The sequence below is a fragment of the Cervus canadensis genome, chromosome 16 (assembly GCF_019320065.1).
Source record: "Cervus canadensis isolate Bull #8, Minnesota chromosome 16, ASM1932006v1, whole genome shotgun sequence".
Classification (NCBI taxonomy): domain Eukaryota; kingdom Metazoa; phylum Chordata; class Mammalia; order Artiodactyla; family Cervidae; genus Cervus; species Cervus canadensis.
In genome coordinates, this window is record NC_057401.1 from 41,402,259 (window position 1) to 41,419,942 (window position 17,684).

The following is a 17,684-nucleotide window of genomic DNA, read 5'->3' on the forward strand; positions in this document are numbered from 1 at the left end:
ATTTTTGTGAAAGAGATGTATAATCAAAGAGAAAGCATTCAGGAATGTAATAACTGACAGACCATTAAATATTAAGATTTAACAACTGCATCCTAAAAAATATTCACTTGTACTCCATAAGATGCTTTTAAAGGAAAGACACTAGCTTTCCAAAAAAGTATTGCCCTCCTATATGTATAAGAATGTCTTAGTGATGCTGGCAGTTGTGTGTGGTTGTGAAAGAGAGAGAGAGAGCTGTCTTGAAATGCTTTTGATTATCTTTGATTCCACAATTTTGGAGTTTCGTTCTGCTTATGGCACTTCTTCCTAATGTGACATTTTGCCTGATGTCTTTTTCAGACAGTTACCACTTCACAGGTTGTTACTATGCAAAGAACATTCATAGGGAGGCAAAGGTGGTGGCAGATATCCTTGAAATACCTGTTGCAATATTCAGAAAAATAAAGATGACATGGTAGTGGAGAAGATAAGAAAATTGTCCAGTTACATGGTAAGTGCATTTGAGTTCAGATTAGTCTTACTTCAGACGCGCACTTCAGTTTCCTGTGTGTTTGGGCCAGCACTGATAGAACTCAGCCTTGGAACAGTGAGTACAAGTTTCTTTCTTGACGTTATGAAGGACATCAGACACCTTGAGACCAAATGTTAGGGATAAAAGACCCGTCTTTAGTTTTGACAGATTTCTGACACCAGTAAAAACCACAGCTGTGTTAGTAAATTTTAAATACTTACTTTTATTGTTCTGGATAGATCCATACAGAGCAAGGAGAATGAGCATTGCTATCACAGTGACATAAAATAATGAGGGAAAAAATAATGGCTTGGTACTGAGTGAAAGAAATCCACAACTTCCAGTCGTCTTTAAAACATTTTTTAGCATGTGAGAATGATTCTTTCACAAAGGGCATACTACTTGGAATCTTTCTTACTGTTTTGTGGAGCATGGAGACATGGCAGTTATTATATTTATTAAATTTTTGAAAAAGTAGATAACATTTCTGCACTCCAGATGAAATTTCAAATCAATAGATTTGAAGTGAGTAGATCATTCTTGAGAGAATTTGGAAGATGCTGTGAATACTGGGGAAACATTTTAAAAATATATTCTGACAAAGTGGAGCAATGCTAGATAAACAGAATAAAATACATTAATGAATTGTTTTAGTTGTTCCCAGGGTATAAAAAGTAAAATGTTTGATGTATTAAAATCTTCTTACATAAACTTAAGTGTACTTGTATCAATATTTTGTTTCCTAAACATGAATACTGAATATTTTTCAACTAATTTTACATTTCATTAGGACTCTTAGGATCGTCTTCTAGAAAATCACAGTCATTGGGACATTTATCATGAGAGCATAGATATGAAATGAAAAGAATGTCTGCATGTTTGCTTGATTCAGTTGATACTCAAGCCTCACATTTCCTGACTTTAGACAGGAATCAAGGGTGGTACTACATGCGCTCGTGTGCTGTGGCCGTCTATATACAAAATCAGTACTTGGTGGACCGCAGCAGATCATCGAATAAAATTCCTTATATTCAAAAGGCAAAACAGTTTATAAATATATCAAGGACACACACAGACACACCCACACCCACACCCACACAGGCACAGATGTCCCATACTAGAAAATGCTATTGGAGAACATCAGTTGTTCTCAGTGATTATGAAAACTCAGATTATGAGTTCTCATCTCATAATCTCAGTGATGATGCAGTTCTCAGAATTTAAATCTTATGATTAAACAGAAATTCTCCACTAACATTGTTAGGAATTTCAAATTAGCAATGAAAGTACTGACTCTGGTTTTCATAGACTTCTGTGATTTTAGTCACAGAAATGAGAAATACATATTTAATCTCAGTCAAGTAAATAGTGTTTAATTACATCTTATTTTCCATGGTTGTATAGGCTATAAAATTTTAATGCAAACTTATAAACCTAAATTATTATTTCAGTTTACTCTTCTTAAAACTTTTAAGAGTCCCATTTCACCCATCACTGGCCCACACACAAGATTTTACTTCATCCTCTCCTCCTCTATTACTGGTTTAATTCCTCCCTTTTTTCATAGACAAATTCATTCAAAAAATACTCTACCTCCTGTCATCATTTGCTCATTATCCATAAGTACAACTCATTACAATCTGGCTTTATCTTATCAAGATTCTATTGAAACTAGTCTCACTAAATCTCTAGGATTTCCCTAACTGCAAAGACAATCTTTTAGTCTTGATTTTCCTTAATTTCTCAGCAGTATCTCCTTCTACTAGATATAACCCACCTCTTGAAAAGACTTTCTGATGAACTTCTTGAAAAGAACATTCCCGATTCCCTATTATTGTGATAATTCATATTACACTCGCTTCCTTTTACACAGTTTTTAAATTTTGTTTCCCAGATCTCCATGAAGATCTTTTCCTTGTATTTACCTGTCCATTTCATGGGATCATACCTATTTGTTTCTTTCATTTATTGCCAAACTCAGGGAAATTCAAATGTCAATATATAGCCTTAAGTCTGGTCTTCTAACCTGAGACCTAATATACTGAACTCTTTGCTTAACAACGGCCTGTGGATTATCCCAATACCTCAGAGACATTTTTTTTTTCTTCTGATTTTCAAATGATTTTCTGTCTTTCCAAAATGATTCTCGTCTGGGTAATCTGTACTGCAATGGACAGAAACCACCTCAACTGTTGTCCCAACTAACCAAACCAGGAACACTCTCTTCTCAATGCCCGTGCCCTGTTTAGTCAAGTTACAAAGTTCTCTGGATTTTCAATGGGTGCTACTCATTCTTCACTCTTCCAACTTCTCCGTTGTTTCTTCCTTCAATTTCTCATCTTTTCTCTGAAGACTTATTAGTGGGACCACTGTTTTGAATCTGGTTTCTCACTAACCTTCTTTAACAACTACAATAATTTTAGCTTTTAGAGAGACAGAAAGAAAACTTGACAGAGAAGAGAGGGGTATGGAGAGAAAGGTTTCTGCTGCTGCTAAGTCGCCTCAGTCGTGTCCGACTCTGTGCGACCCCATAGACGGCAGCCCACCAGGCTCCCCCGTCCCTGGGATTCTCCAGGCAAGAACACTGGAGTGGGGTGCCATTTCCTTCTCCAATGCATGAAATTTAAAAGTGAAAGTGAAGTCGCTCAGTCGTGTCCGACTCTTCGCGACCCCATGGACTGTAGCCCACCAGGCTTCTCCGTCCATGGGATTTTCCAGGCAAGAGTACTGGAGTGGGGTGCCATTTCCTTCTCCAAGGCTTCTACTATAACAATACAATAGTTTCATTTCTAAGACTGGGTTATCAGCAATTATATGAAAAAAATTTACATTTTGGGAAAAAATGTGCTTTTATTAAACTAGTTTCTAAGTAGTAAAATCTCTGTTTCCACGTAGAAATTTGAATGACAGAGATTTTTCACATCTGTATATCCACACTGAGAAGATCTTCAAATTAAAGCAGTGAATATGTATTCTAGGGAGGTCCTTATTTGCTGGAATAAATATATTAATAAGATCCTTGGAATATGTTCTTGAAGGTCATAAGGTCCTCAGGAAATATGCATTAGAAAGTGTGTGTTGTTCTACTAATCACCAGGTTTCTGTTTGTTAAGCCAAGCGTGGAAGTTTAAAGAGAAAAAATGAATTGTTTAGGGGAATTCAGAAAAAAAAAAGTTAGCAGGTCTTCAAATGATGAAAGATGGAAGTGATAAATTACATTGCAGAGAAAAGGAACTTTGCTGCTAGAACAGAGATTCCAAATTAGAAATGTCATGAAAATTTCCCTGATATAAGTATAATGTGAATCTTTCCCCCTAGTCAGTCTTCTTCCAAAGAACTGTTGACATAAGGCAAACTTTAGTCTTTCCTCACTTGATCTTATCATATCAGTTAACTCTATGTGTTCTTGAGGTATAGGAGAAACAAAATGGCAACATAAAGCCTAGCTTTCTCTCCTCTCAACCCATACTCTGTGGTCCTCTATTTAAATTACTCTCATCTGATGTCTGTGATTGTCTGATTCTTCCATTACACAGTATTATTCTTACAGGACAGAGGCCATACATTCATCATCTATCACTCTCTCCACAAACTCCCACTTGTTTCATCTCTTCAGAATCTAAAATAATGCTTTAGATACAGCACACCAGCCACTTTTACAACAGTATTTTTAAAAGTGACGAAACACCAAGCATCTTAATTTTTAAACCCCGTTTTGTCTAATAACTCTGTTCCTATTACCCATTTTTATGGAATAAACCAGAAAATAAAAGAGACATTTTCAAGCCTTTGGAATTAACTTATGGTTAAAATCAACCTACTAAAGAAACAGAGAAACTTTAAAATATACCTCTTATCTGCTTAAAGAATAAAGCAGCCTGAAATAAAATACTATTTGCCTAGTTTTTGAGGAATTCTTGCCAAGTTTGGTGTAGAAGAATAAACTTTTCTAGGAGCTGTGGTAAGCCTTAGGAACGAGTATCTCTACACTCCTTTATCTTCTAAACATAACCTTAAAATAAAAATGGATTAGCTCTATTACCTGCAGCCCCACTATTTCATTGCTTCTGGAAATAAATCATTTGCCTACGAAAGAATTTAAGATGTTTCACAGGTGTTATTTTGTATCTTGCAATTTCTTACTATTATTTACAGCTACAAACATTGCATTCTCCAAAATGTTTTTGAAGTCAGAATTTCAGTACCTCATTAAGGGTTGTAAACCAAAAAGTGTCACTATCACAAATTATTGCTTTATAAGTATTCTTAAACAAATGTACCTTGTGATTATTATTTAATCAGAAAATAATATGTTATTGGATGGGAATTCTATTATTTTCTAATTTTATGAAAGAAAGTCTATTCCATACAGAATCACATTTCAAAATATAAAGATTGTTTTCTGCTCTAATAGCTCTGTTATAAACATTGCCATATATTAAGGTTTATTCTAATTCCAGACCAATACATGGACATTGTGTAAAATAAACAGCTTTTTAAAAAGCAAACTGAACAAAGTGTCTTGCAGCATGAATGAACAATTATCATGTTTCTTCATCTCCTGGAAAAGTTCTTACTGTAGCTGTAAGCCCCAGTGAGTTATAGTTCTCTTATACACATAAAAGAAGATAATGGTTATAAGTCCTCTATGTGAGTTTCAACTTTCACCTCTCTTTCTAAAGTTAAAAGTTAGCTTCCAAAGCTTTTAGAAGGCTGCTGCCCTTTTCAAACTGCATTTCTAGTACATCAGTCTTATTGATTTATTCATAGTAAATGTTACCCGCTCATTCTTTGTGTGTGAAAATGAAGAAGGCTACATAAGTGCTTCCCAAACCCTGGCAACCATCTCAGATGTAACTTGGCTAAACAGTGAAAATGTATTCTTTCTGATCAGGACAATGGGCAGGCTGGAGAGGGAAAATGGGGCTCTCAGAGCCAACTAGGATAGGTCATAAATTCTAGTTTACCACCAATATCAAATGTGAAATATTTTACCATTCCAGGAACTGTTACTTCCAGAAAATGATAGAGCCTCTCCACTAATGAAGGCATTGATCCTGAACTGAACCATGAGTGCATGATGTAAATTGGAGGAATCTTTTTGGAGAAATCCATTTTTGAGTCTCAAAGTCCTTCAGTTTAATATAAAGGAATGCATATCAAAAGAAACAAGTGAGGCAGCTTAACTCTATTACCCAAAATACAAATTTGCAAAGAGGAAAAAAAAATTAGACCTCTTATGGTTATACTAAAATATCTCATCTCCCTTTATTTATGTTTATTCATTTTATTTCTCTAACTTTTTAGCCCTGAATTTGCATTGTGTATTTTATTCCATGTGACAATTTATGCTGAACTAACTGATTTGCTACTACCTAAAGGTTTATACAGTAGGGAAAACCTGAAAAACATTTTTTGACCAATAATAAAAAAAAATATGCAATAGGTTCAGTTCAGTTCAGTCGCTCAGTCGTGTCCAACTCTTTGCAACCCCATGGACTATAGCACACCAGGCTTCACTGTCCATCACCAACTCCTGGAGCTTGCTCAAACTCGTGTCCATTGAGTTCATGATGCCATCCAACCATTTCATCCTCTGCCAACCCCTTCTTCTCCTGCCTTCAATCTTTCCCAGCACCAGGGTCTTTTCCAGTGAGTCAGTTCTTTACACCAGGTGGCCAAAGTACTGGAGTTTCAGCTTCAACATCAGTCCTTCCAATAAATATTCAGGACTGATTTCCTTTAGGATGGATTGGTTGGATCTACTTATAGTCCAAGGGACTCGAAAAGAAAAGCAAGAAGCTAAGATGATTTGATCTGACTAGTTTGATCCCCAGCACCCATTCTCTAATTCAATATTTAGAAAGATAACAGTCAAACTTATGAGAGAAACAAATGATGATGTTATTATTTTCTAGAAAGCAAGTATGACCAGAAAATTCTCTTTATTGTTTAGTGCTGACCCAATTAGTCAGTAATGGGGCAGTGGGGCCAGTGTGTAGTGAAGGATGTTCTAAGCTGATTCTTTGTGCCTCAGTGTTAAATATAAATCGCCAAGGAGCACCTAACATTTGAGATAAGCATGTAATAGGAAATTACAGTGATAATGTCAATATGCTAAATGAACAACAGAAACAATGTTTGTAGGTGAGGAAAAAATGCAAAGATAATATATGTAAAGGGGAAAAACATGGTCCTCTAAAGAAAGAGAAAAAGAAAGGAGACAAAAAGGAAAGGTAGGAGGAAGGGAAAAGAAAAAAGAAACATAAAAGGAAACTCAGGAAAAAGAAGACATTAATATACATTATAGAAGAATTTTTTTTTTTTGAAATAGAGATCTGACAGAAAAATCAAGGAAATCCAATAGGAAAGGTAATAAAATATTAATAACTAGAGAAATATAATTTTCATTTTTTGCTTTATAATATCAGGATAAATATGTAACTTACCTAGTTGTTCAATTGAACTAATTTGAAGTTCTCAGCTAATAATTCTAATAACTAATATAAATAATATTGACTATAACATAAGCTGAGTTTTTTTTTTTTCTTCTTCTTCTGAAGATTTCCATTAAAGTCATCCTTAAAAATTCAATTCCTGGGACTTTTCTCAAGAAATGGATGGTATATTACAACCATTTATGGTTGTACAGTGTTCATCCATATGTCCTATCACCACACATAAAAAGTCATGTCCTCTTATGTAGAAAAGAAACATTTTGCATAGAACCAACTTTACACATCCAAAGGACTACAAAAGAACATGTATACACTTAAGTTGGCATCATTCTGGAAGATCTCTGTGGTCTGATACAAAGGATGATGTTCCTGTCACAACAGAATGCTTATAACATTTTTATTTGAAGAAATTCTGCAGAATTGAATTTATGCAATATTTTAATTGTACAAACAGATTGTTGGTACAGAGTTTTTTACTTATATACATTGTCCATCATTACTAGAATGCATAATATTATATATCACTATTCTCTACTCATGAATGTTAGACTTTAAAAGAATGCTTTACCTGAATGGTGATTTCTTTAAACTTTGTTTATTTCATATATTATATGTGAAAGTGAACAGTCGCTCAGTCGTGTCCAACTCTTTGTAACCCCATGAAGTGTAGCCCACTAGGATCCTCTGTCCATGGGATTCTTCAGACAAGAATACTGGAATGGGTAGCCATTACCTTTTCCAGGGGATCTTCCTGACCCAGGAATTGAACCCAAGTCTCCCTCCCTGCAGGCAGATTCTTCACTGTCTGAGCCACTAGGAAAGCCCATTTGGACATTAATAATAAGCTAATAATCAATAAAGAAAGGATAAAGAAAATTATAGGAAAAGTAAGGAAAACATATTCTTCAGGATCTATGCTCAAATGAAATGATCTTTAAAAGCACTTAGGATAATAAGTTGTGATATTGATAAGATTTTATGTAAGCATGTTTTAAAAATCATTCATTTGAATTCAAGAGGGAGAGGAAGGATAAAAATCTGTTTTCCTCTAAGATAGCTTTCTTTAATTATGGATTATTCATTATCTAGGCTAGTTTTCTTTTTATTTATGCAGAATTCTTATCTCATGATAATCATATACTATATCAACATTTTGAATTCTTACTATGGAAATGATACTAAGATCTATTCAGCCCCCAAATATTTTTACAATACTTCCATTCATCTTTTGGGCTTCCCTTGTGGCTCAGTTGGTAAAGAATTCGCCTACAATGCGGGAGACCTAGGTTCGATACCTGGGTTGGGAGAAGGGAATGGCTACCCACTCCAGTATTCTGTCCTGGAGAATCTCATGGACTGTATAGTCCATGGGGTTGCAAAGAGTCAGACATGACTGAGTGACTTTCACATCATCATCCATTCATTTTTGGCTGTACTTCCCCAAATCTGTTCCAAAACTTTTCCATTTTTCTCAGTTTCATATTCACTGATATTAATCCCACATATTTATTGAGAAATCAAAGTTATCTAAAGTGACGTCTGTCCTCATTCTCTACTACATAGCTCCTTCTTCCTACCTTCTAGCCTCAGGCCAGAAAGCATCTGCACCACTGCCAAAAACTAATTTCTCTACTTAAGTTTTCAGTTACAGACCAGTCCAAGCCCTGTCTGCTTCAGTTCTCATTCTCCTTTATAACTTTAATTTCATCAAGCAGGTAACTTTTAAATTCATCAACCAACACAGAGATGACCACTGAACACTGATGCTATTATTTTACCTCTCAACTACGGCCCTCCTTTAAAATGACTAATATCTAAGGATTAGTGTCTCCCAATCACTGCCTTTCCATGCCAACTCTATTCTTTCTTCCAAATTCCTCCCTCTCAACTGTCAAAAAATATCAGGGATTCACATAACTAATAGTTGTTTTCAAGCCTACATTTTCCTTAATTTCCCTGAAGACAGTTCTGTTTCCCCTTACTTGTTGAAAGACCGAGTCTTCCCTTCTACTTGCCTTGCTCATGAGTGAATGCGGTGTGTGCATTTCCAACTGTCTAAGGTCGCTTGTATATGGTTGTGTTTTCTTATTTTAACACAATACACCTACATCTAAATTTAAGATTATAAAATGATGTTTTTATACTAAGCCCAACGACAGGATCAAGTCCTAAGTACCAAGATACTATTTCAGCCCCTTCTCCAATCCTGGGACCCAGAACAGATTAGGATGAGGTCTTGCTGGAATGACACCCTCAGACCACAGCTAGGAAAAGAAAAGCCCCATTGTTCCTCACATTTATCACCTGTGTTCTCTGGAGAGCAGTGAGTCCTGGAGGCTTTTAGGTGGTAAAACTGACCTGCTGCGGAACAAGGAAACCCCAGCAAATCAGGAACCCCCCCACCCCGCCCCCGCCAACGCGCCGCAAGTTCTGCAGTAGTAGATGGGGGTCGTCCATCCCTGAAAGTTACTTTATTGAGAGAGATGGTGTTCAGAGGGTAGCGGCCACCCTGGAGCCATGCGCATCTCCAAAAGCGGATCATGGTAAGAGGTGCTAGATTCTTGGGAAGCATCTGAGCAGTCTAGTCTACGAGCGTTTGTCTCTGGTGTGATGGAGACCGTCCTCACTGGCTCCTTGTGTTCCAGCCACCTGCAGACAGAAGCACCGCTTGACTCAGAAACACAGCCACCGTCCGCCTTTGCCTGGAGAGAAGCTCGCTCTCAGCACGTTGGAGGCGGTGATGCGCTCCACGCGGGCCGCGGGGAACTGGACCTGCCCGCGCATCCCACGCAGCGTGGCCTGCGGCTCCTCCCAGACCCTCGGGGCCGCGCCTCAGGGCCCGGGCTCCGGCTTCAGCAGGAGAGACTCTGACATGTTAGCTCGTGGGTGGACGCCAGGACGGCTGGTCGGGGATGTCCAGTCCGTCCATCTCCACCAGGAGGTAGTTGAGCATCTGCCCTCCTCGGAGCTGGAGAAGCAGGACACGCGGGTGGAGTGCTTCTTGCTCCGGGCGTGGATCCCCGCGGTGTATGCGTTGCCGGGCTCTGGGTGGAGGCCTCGCTCCATGGACTCCAGGCGGCTTCTTGTAGGAACAGCACCAGGGATTCGGGAGCTACTGCCTTGGCCCGCAAGGTCTTCCCACTACGGTCCGTCGGGCAAGAAGGGCTGACTCCTCTTCCCATCATTCCCAAGGTGGAGGGGCATTTCCAAAGAAGCCCCCAAGGAAACTGGAATCCTGACCTTGCCTTCGATATTCAGATCACCTGCAGCCGCTGGAAGCTTCTCTCAAATGTGTCAGTATTTGTAACCTGCATTCGGTACATCAAGGCCAGACAAGGCCACCCGAACGCCCCGGCTCCGTGTTGCAGATAGACTTTAACCATATCTCCGCGGGGCACTGTCTGAACCCACCTCACTTTGTTCTTGGCCAGCATCTCGTGGGCAAAGTTGGTCTGGGAAATGGTAGCCCTGCTGGTACTGAGCGGATGCAGTAGGCTCCTGAGAAGAGAGATGACGCAAGGTGAGTAGATGCTCCCAGTACGGCTGGCCCTTCCTAGCCTTGAACCTTCTCTCCTCTGCATCATCTTCAAGGGTCCTCCTCTGGGACTTATTTATTGTTTTTAGTCCTCTGCTTCCTACTTGAGGTGTTAAAATAGTAAGTACCACCTAGAAGTTTCCAGAGTCTGACTGGATTCTGGACTAGAGGTTTTTTCAACAGCAATCCACTGATCCCATCAAAGGCAGGTGTTACCAGCTGGCAGTTGCAAGCTCTTTAGCTTCTGCCTCCAGCCTAGGCAACACTGGCCTGAAGCAGGTGGACAAAATTTAGCCATCCCCTCCCACCTGAGTGAAGAGACCTGGTTTCCAGCCCCAGCCTAGGAACTGAAGCCTCCTAGAATACCACCCAGGCCCTGGGAGGGACTTTCTTCCTTTTCTTTTTCTTTCCTAGTTGAAGTTCTTTTTGTTTTTAGAGCAACTAAAAAACATTTAATATGAAACCTGTTTTAAAAAGGAGCATAGTAGAAGTGAAAAGCTCAAACATGATTCACTAGATTATGACAATACAGTTAGGGGCTGCAAGAATAAATAATCCCTGAGCTTGAAAAAACATCAAAAGACATGACCTAATCTGAAAATCAAGCACAGAAGTAAAAAATGAAAGAGAGAAATAACAGATTCCATGACCTTTGTGATAATATAAAAAACAGTCTAACATGTATGTTATTCAAATGCAGAATGAGAGGACTGAAAGAAGGACAGAAGCACAGTTGGAAATTAACACCAGTAATTCTTAGAATTTGGTGAAAAGCATAATTTATAGATTAAAGAAGGACAGTGAACTGCCAAAAGAATAAGTGAAAGCAAAATTTTTAACTGACACAAGAATCCTGAATAAAAATATGTAAATACTCTTAAAACTCAACAATAAATGGGCAATCTAAGAAATGGGCAAAAACCTTGGATAATTCACAAAGAAAGATGTAAAGTGTGAAATAAAGATGAGAGAAAAGTTCAATGTTATTCATAAGGAAAACTTTAAAGTCAAATACACACACACACACACACACACACACACACACACTCTCTCTCTCTCTCTCTCTCTCTCTCTCTCTCTCTCGGCTAAAATTTAAGTCTGTTAACAACAAATGTTGGTCAGGATTCCTAACAACTAGTTCTCTCATACATGCTGATAAGAATGTAAATAATCCACCTTCTATTACAAAAAAAAAAACAACACCAAATTTGGTTGCCTATTAGAAAGGTATATATAAAGCTAATACCTGTCCCTGAAATTCTACCTACCAAGATCAGTGAAATTCCATGTCTACAAATAGTCTGACACAAGAATATCTAGAGCTGCTTTATAGAAGAGTAAAAAATGTGAAGTGGCTCTGCTGTCCATAGGAAAATACATAAATATTCTGTGGTAAATTCATATAACAAAAATACTGCTCATCAGTAATAATAAGCTACTAATACATATAAAAATAGATGCATCTCACAAAAATGTTGACAAACGAGTCCAATTCAAGAAATTATGATTTCTTGAAATGCTGTATGATTCCAAATGCTGTATGATTCTGTTTGTAATGTATTCTAAAACAAGGAAAACCAATCCATGATGGAAAAAAATTATAACATTGTTTATCTCTTTAGAGGGTGAAAGCATTGATGAAAAATAGCCAAATGTTAACTTTCTGAGGTGATGGAAATATTCTTAGTATATGCATTTATTAAAACTCAATAAGTTATACATTTAAGCTTTGTTCATTACACTTTAATTAAATTTTACTACCAAATGTTGGGGTCCTTTAATGGACCGGAACCTTGTGGTATGGAGTCGACGATAAGAAAGTGAAAGAGAAAAAGAGAGAGAGAGAAAGAGAGAGAGAGAGAGACAAAAAAGACCCAGGGACCTAAGCTCTGGTGGAGCAAAGGTGCTTTAATGATTTTCCTATGAGTATATATAGGCTGTGGTACAAGAAACTTCTTTCGGGAATGATAGAGATCAGAAAACCAAACGTACAGCAACCGTTACCAAGGGAACAAGGGGTAATGTTAGTCACAAGGTCAGGACACAATCCATATCTCAAGAAAGGGGAATGAGACTAAGCAGTTTTGTCCTAAAGAGAATGTTTACTAAAGGAGACCCAAGCCTGCCTCACATAATGACCTCAGTCCCTGGGAGCAGCGTGCTGTTCCGCTTGAAGAGGGACAAAGGACTCATGAGAGACAGCACGTAGGAATCCTCCCGTCAAACATTCCCTGACAACCAAAAAATAAAAAGAAAGTAAACAAATATTGAACTCTAGTTTGTAGGTTTCCTTTTTGTTTGTTGTTTAGTAGTATGTTACCCATTTTGAAACTGTATTCTGTTTGCTGAGTTAAAGCAAATGTGTAATGAGGGCCAGATTTCTCACTGGTTTGGAATGGAGTTAAAAATGTTAAAAAGAAAAATATATCTAGAAGGTTCCTAAAGTGTTGGATAAAATTAGAGACATCAATAAGAGTTCATTAGCTGTGTTGTTGTTCAGTTGCTGCATCATGTCTGACTCTTTGAGACCTCATGGACTCCAGCACGCCAGGCTTCCCTGTCCTTCACCATCTCCCAAAGCTTGCTCAAACTCATGTCCATTGAGTCAGTGATGCCATCCAACCGTCTCGTCTTCTGTCAACCCCTTCTCCTCCTGCCCTCAATCTTTCCCAGCATCAGGGTCTTTTCCAATGAGTCAGCTCTTTGCAGTAGATACAGAAATATGCATATGTTCAAGTTCTGTTCACTGGTAGGGCGTAGAAGCTATGAATATACACAGTGTCCAGTTGTATTTTCTAAGAACTGTTGCCAATAAAAAAGGAAGAAGGAGTGTAGCTAATAATAGGAATGAGCCAGAGAAAGTGATATGCATGTCTGGGCTATCCTGTAGTTCCAGGCATTAAAGCACCAGAGAATCATAGAGGCAGGTCAGGGGAGGGCCACATACTCTGAGAGAGCAAGAGATAAAGAATGTTAAAGTAAAAAAGGATAACTGTCAACAACTGATGAGTGTGAAAAAAGCATGAAGCAACTTATCTGTAAATTTGAAACTAAAACAAGATGAAATGTAGTAAAATATATTGTAGTCAGTGTCTTAAAAAGGATTGAAAGCCACTAGACTACTCTAGCCAGTATAACTGAATTCACCCCTGGAATGCTGACTGCATCCTTCTTTTAATAATGCTTTCACTATGAATGATGCCTATTTCCTACATCTCTGTCACAACCAATCCCTCAGAGTTCACCTGTTTTCTTCTCCATGTGACATTTTAGCTGACCATCTTTACACCTGACTGGGTGGACCACTCAGGTATAATTTATAAGTGCTTCCCTTACATTATTCTTACTTTTTGGTATCTCTTTTGTTTTAAAGTGTTTGTAGCTCTGAAAGGCAGAAATACTATTTCTACTGTTGCCAACCCTCAGAGCTAACTACTTTGTATGAGCCAAGCAGGTTCTTAATATTTTCAGTGTGATGGTTTTTCATATGAAAAAAAAAAACCATATATTAGAAAATTAAGTTTTTTCAGGGTTTGGGTTACTTTGTAACTTTTTGAAATTGAAACTCATTTCATTACTGCAGTTGTGTTTTAACTTGTGAGTTAAACATCAGTCAGTTCATGAGCTCAAACATCAGTCAGTTCATGACATTGCATTTACTACTCTGTCTTGTAGGATATAGCCTCTATTATGCCATCAAAACATTTTCACACCTTGATTCTATTTTGATCACATTTATCAAAATTATCCAATTTCCAGGTCCTTGCCAGATATAACATGGTCTTTGTGGGCAGATAACATTATTATATGAAAGACTTTATCTTTAGTGGATTCTGTACTGACAAGAGGAGAGAGAGTGAACAGATGCATTCAAACTCCAGTGACCATCTGCTGAGCCCTGAGCAGTCCTCCTGACAGAGGAGCAGTCTGCAGAGTGCTTACTCATAAAACACCCATTTTGTGAATGAAATGGTTTTAGTGGTCTCTGAGGCCATCGCTTTGTCACTCTGTCAGTACTAAAATTAATGTGGAAATAAAAGTAAACAAAACATCTTTCCTTCCTGTGTTTCCAAAAATTTATCGACTTGTTTAAACATCTAACTCTACTGCAAGCAAACATGGTTTTATTATAATTGCATTTAAATCTTGATGGAAAACAGAAACTTCTCATCAAATAGCTTTTCCTCTTTCAGATTATATATACAAGCTTACAACTGAACTCTAGTCTACTCTTCAAGTAGAAGACCCAGTTTTTTAAAAAAATTTATAGAAAAAAAAAATTTAAAGAGGTAATTTTCTCCTCTAGACATACTAACTGCCACATACTGATATTGGCATATAATGACATCACCTGCTAAAACCTGCAATAGTCTGCTAGGGCTAATCTAACATAACACCACAGACTGTATGGCTTAAACAACAGAAATTCATTTTCTCATAATTCTGGAGGTTAGAAGTCCAAGATCAAAGTTGGTTGGTTTCCGCTGAGGGCTGTACAGGAAGGGTCTTCTCCGGGTCTCTCTCCTTGGCCTACAGATGACGCTTTCTCATTCTGCCTTCCCATGGTTGTCCTTTTGTACATGCTTGTGTTCTGTCTGCCTAAACTCCTTCAGAGCCTTTCTCATGTAAGTTATTTCCCTAGATCTAGACTTCACTTTATTCCCATCACTACTTAGTCACTGGATGTCATTGGTAGTCATTGGTAGTCATTGACTACCTTACTCAATTTCTCCTCTTTTATACATTTAATACTTCACCATATAATGGACTTCTGTTATAAGCTCAATATAGTGTTAATTGCTGGAGAGATAATAAATAAAAGTACATTATGAGCATACATTTATATTATGAGGGTACACTTACCCTCATAATATATAATTGGGAGATGACCTCTGGTTGTGTTTATATAGGTATGTGTTGCAGGTGGTATTGTACAGTGACTGAAAGTGGTAACTGGTGAGTGTCTAAGAAAACTGGTTTAGCTGTAGTTGGTGTTAGCCATTCAGTCATATCCAACTCTTTGTGACTCCATGGACTGTAGTCTGCCAGGCTCCTCTAGCCATGGAATTCTCCAAGCAATAATACTGGAGTGGGTGTCCATTCCCTTCTCCAGAGGATCTTCCAGAACCAGGGATTGAACCCGTGTCTCCCACAGTGCAGGCAGATTCTTTACCATTTGAGCCACCAGGGAGAAAGAAAGAGAACTTTAAAAATGCCTCCTCAGAGATATTTTAGTCTAGCAGGAGGAGAGCTGCCATCAGCTGAGGTGAGGAAAACAGCAATTGGAACAGGTTTGGAGTCAAGGAGTTCAGAATATCAGTTTTGGAAATGCCAAATTTGATGGGCTAATTAGAAACATTAAAAGAAAAAAAAGCTAATAGGCTCTCACATGTCTTAGTCTGAAATTCCTATAGAAGTCTGGTGAGAGATCAAAACTGAAAGTTACTAGGGTTGGATAAGATCACCAAGAAAATAAGTGCAAAGAGAAAAGTCAATGCACACCAAACAGGAGTGCTTAGAGGTAAAAGAATACTCCAGAAATTCTTCTGGAGTGAAATAATTTTTACTTTTTCTCTCATCTACCCTCATAGTTTTCCCTAATGACTCAGGTGGTAAAGAATCCACCTTCTATGCAGGAGACCTGGATTCCATCCCTGTGTTCAGAAGATTCTCTGGAAGAGGACATGGCAACCCACTCCAGTATTCTTGCCCGGAGAATCCCCATGGACAGAGGGGCTACAGTCCATTGAGTCACAAAGAGTCAGACATGACTGAGCGACTAAGCACAACCTTCATAATATATAGCTGGGAGATGACTGAGAAGGACTAAAATGAAAGGACCGAGGGACGTCAGGTCCCGGGAGTGTTCTGGAAACTAGTGAAGGAGTTCAAAACCAGGCCTCTTGGATTGCAGGCAGATTATTTACCACCTGAGCCTCCAATGGATTTGAGATGATTGGAACTGCCAAGGGAAATTGTACAGAAAGGGGAAAACTGGCACCAAAGTTGCATTTTATCAGCCTGTAAGTAATGATTAAAGTAATTTAAACCACTGAAAATCTTGAAGGATTTCTTCAGCTGTTCTGAGGAGGAAGACGAGAAAAGGGCTAAAGTTGGAATCTAGGGGGTCAGGCACTGGGCGGAAATACAGCAAAGGCTGTTCCTAAACTTTAGGATTTAAAAAATTCTTAGGTTTTATGATACTTCAAAATAAAATTTTATTTCTAGTGTTTGACAGATTTTGACAGCATAGAACCTATTTCTCTTTCCTAAAACTCAAATGTATATAGGTGAAAGCTTGTGTAGAATAAGTTCATTCTGATGCTTTGGTATCATATGTACACTCCAAACTTTTTTCACTTTACCTTTTAACTTTACCTTCCTCAAGGCTCTCTTATAAATGCTGAGGTACAACGCCCCTTCTCAAGTTTAAATCATTGCCCTGCATTTTCCTTTCATCCCCTAATTAAGGACACTTATTGCAGGCTGATTTTCTCACATCTCAGAAGCCTCCATCACTGGCATATTCACTTCGGGACCTAGCTTCTCTCTACAGATTAAACTGAATTTCCTCTTATTGCTGACCCTCCCCCAGGGGATCTTCCCGAGCATGAAGTCGCATCTACCTGTGTCTCCTGCATTGCAGGCCGATTCTTAACCCACTGAGCCACCTGGGAAGCCCACTCTTTGACCTATATCTCCCTATTCTTCCAACCCCTCAGTCCTGGGAAGCCACCATTCTACTCTCTGTTTCTATGTGTTCGGTGTTTTTATGTTTTAATGTGGGTGAGATTGTACTGCATGTATATTTCTTTGATAAACAGTTTTCTTATAATGGATCTTAAAGCAAATCACCAGAGGGAAACAGAACAGTCTAAACAATTTAGATATGGGCAGTGGCAAAGATTAGAGTGTTTTTAAATTAGCAGTTCTTGAACTTAAATTTCTGCCTTGCACTTCTGATATCAAAATGAAGGTAATTCTGGCTTCGGATTCTAGCTTCATATTTTTGAGAGTAGGATCCTCCTATTTCTCTCACCCTCAACCTTATCCCACTACTCAAGCAATGTAAAGTGGTCTTGTAAACTTTGCCCCCTGTATCCATTATGTCTGAAAAGAAAATTGATTTTAACTCTGATGACGCAAATTAGACATGATGAAGCCGGCAGGCTTGGGGAGT

General features: G+C 38.2%; 1 pseudogene; it reads left to right on the forward strand.

The window, feature by feature from the left end:
- Window positions 1–10,479: 10,479 nt before the first annotated feature.
- LOC122454304 overlaps window positions 10,480–17,684 on the forward strand; it is an 89,794-nt pseudogene continuing 82,589 nt past the window's right edge.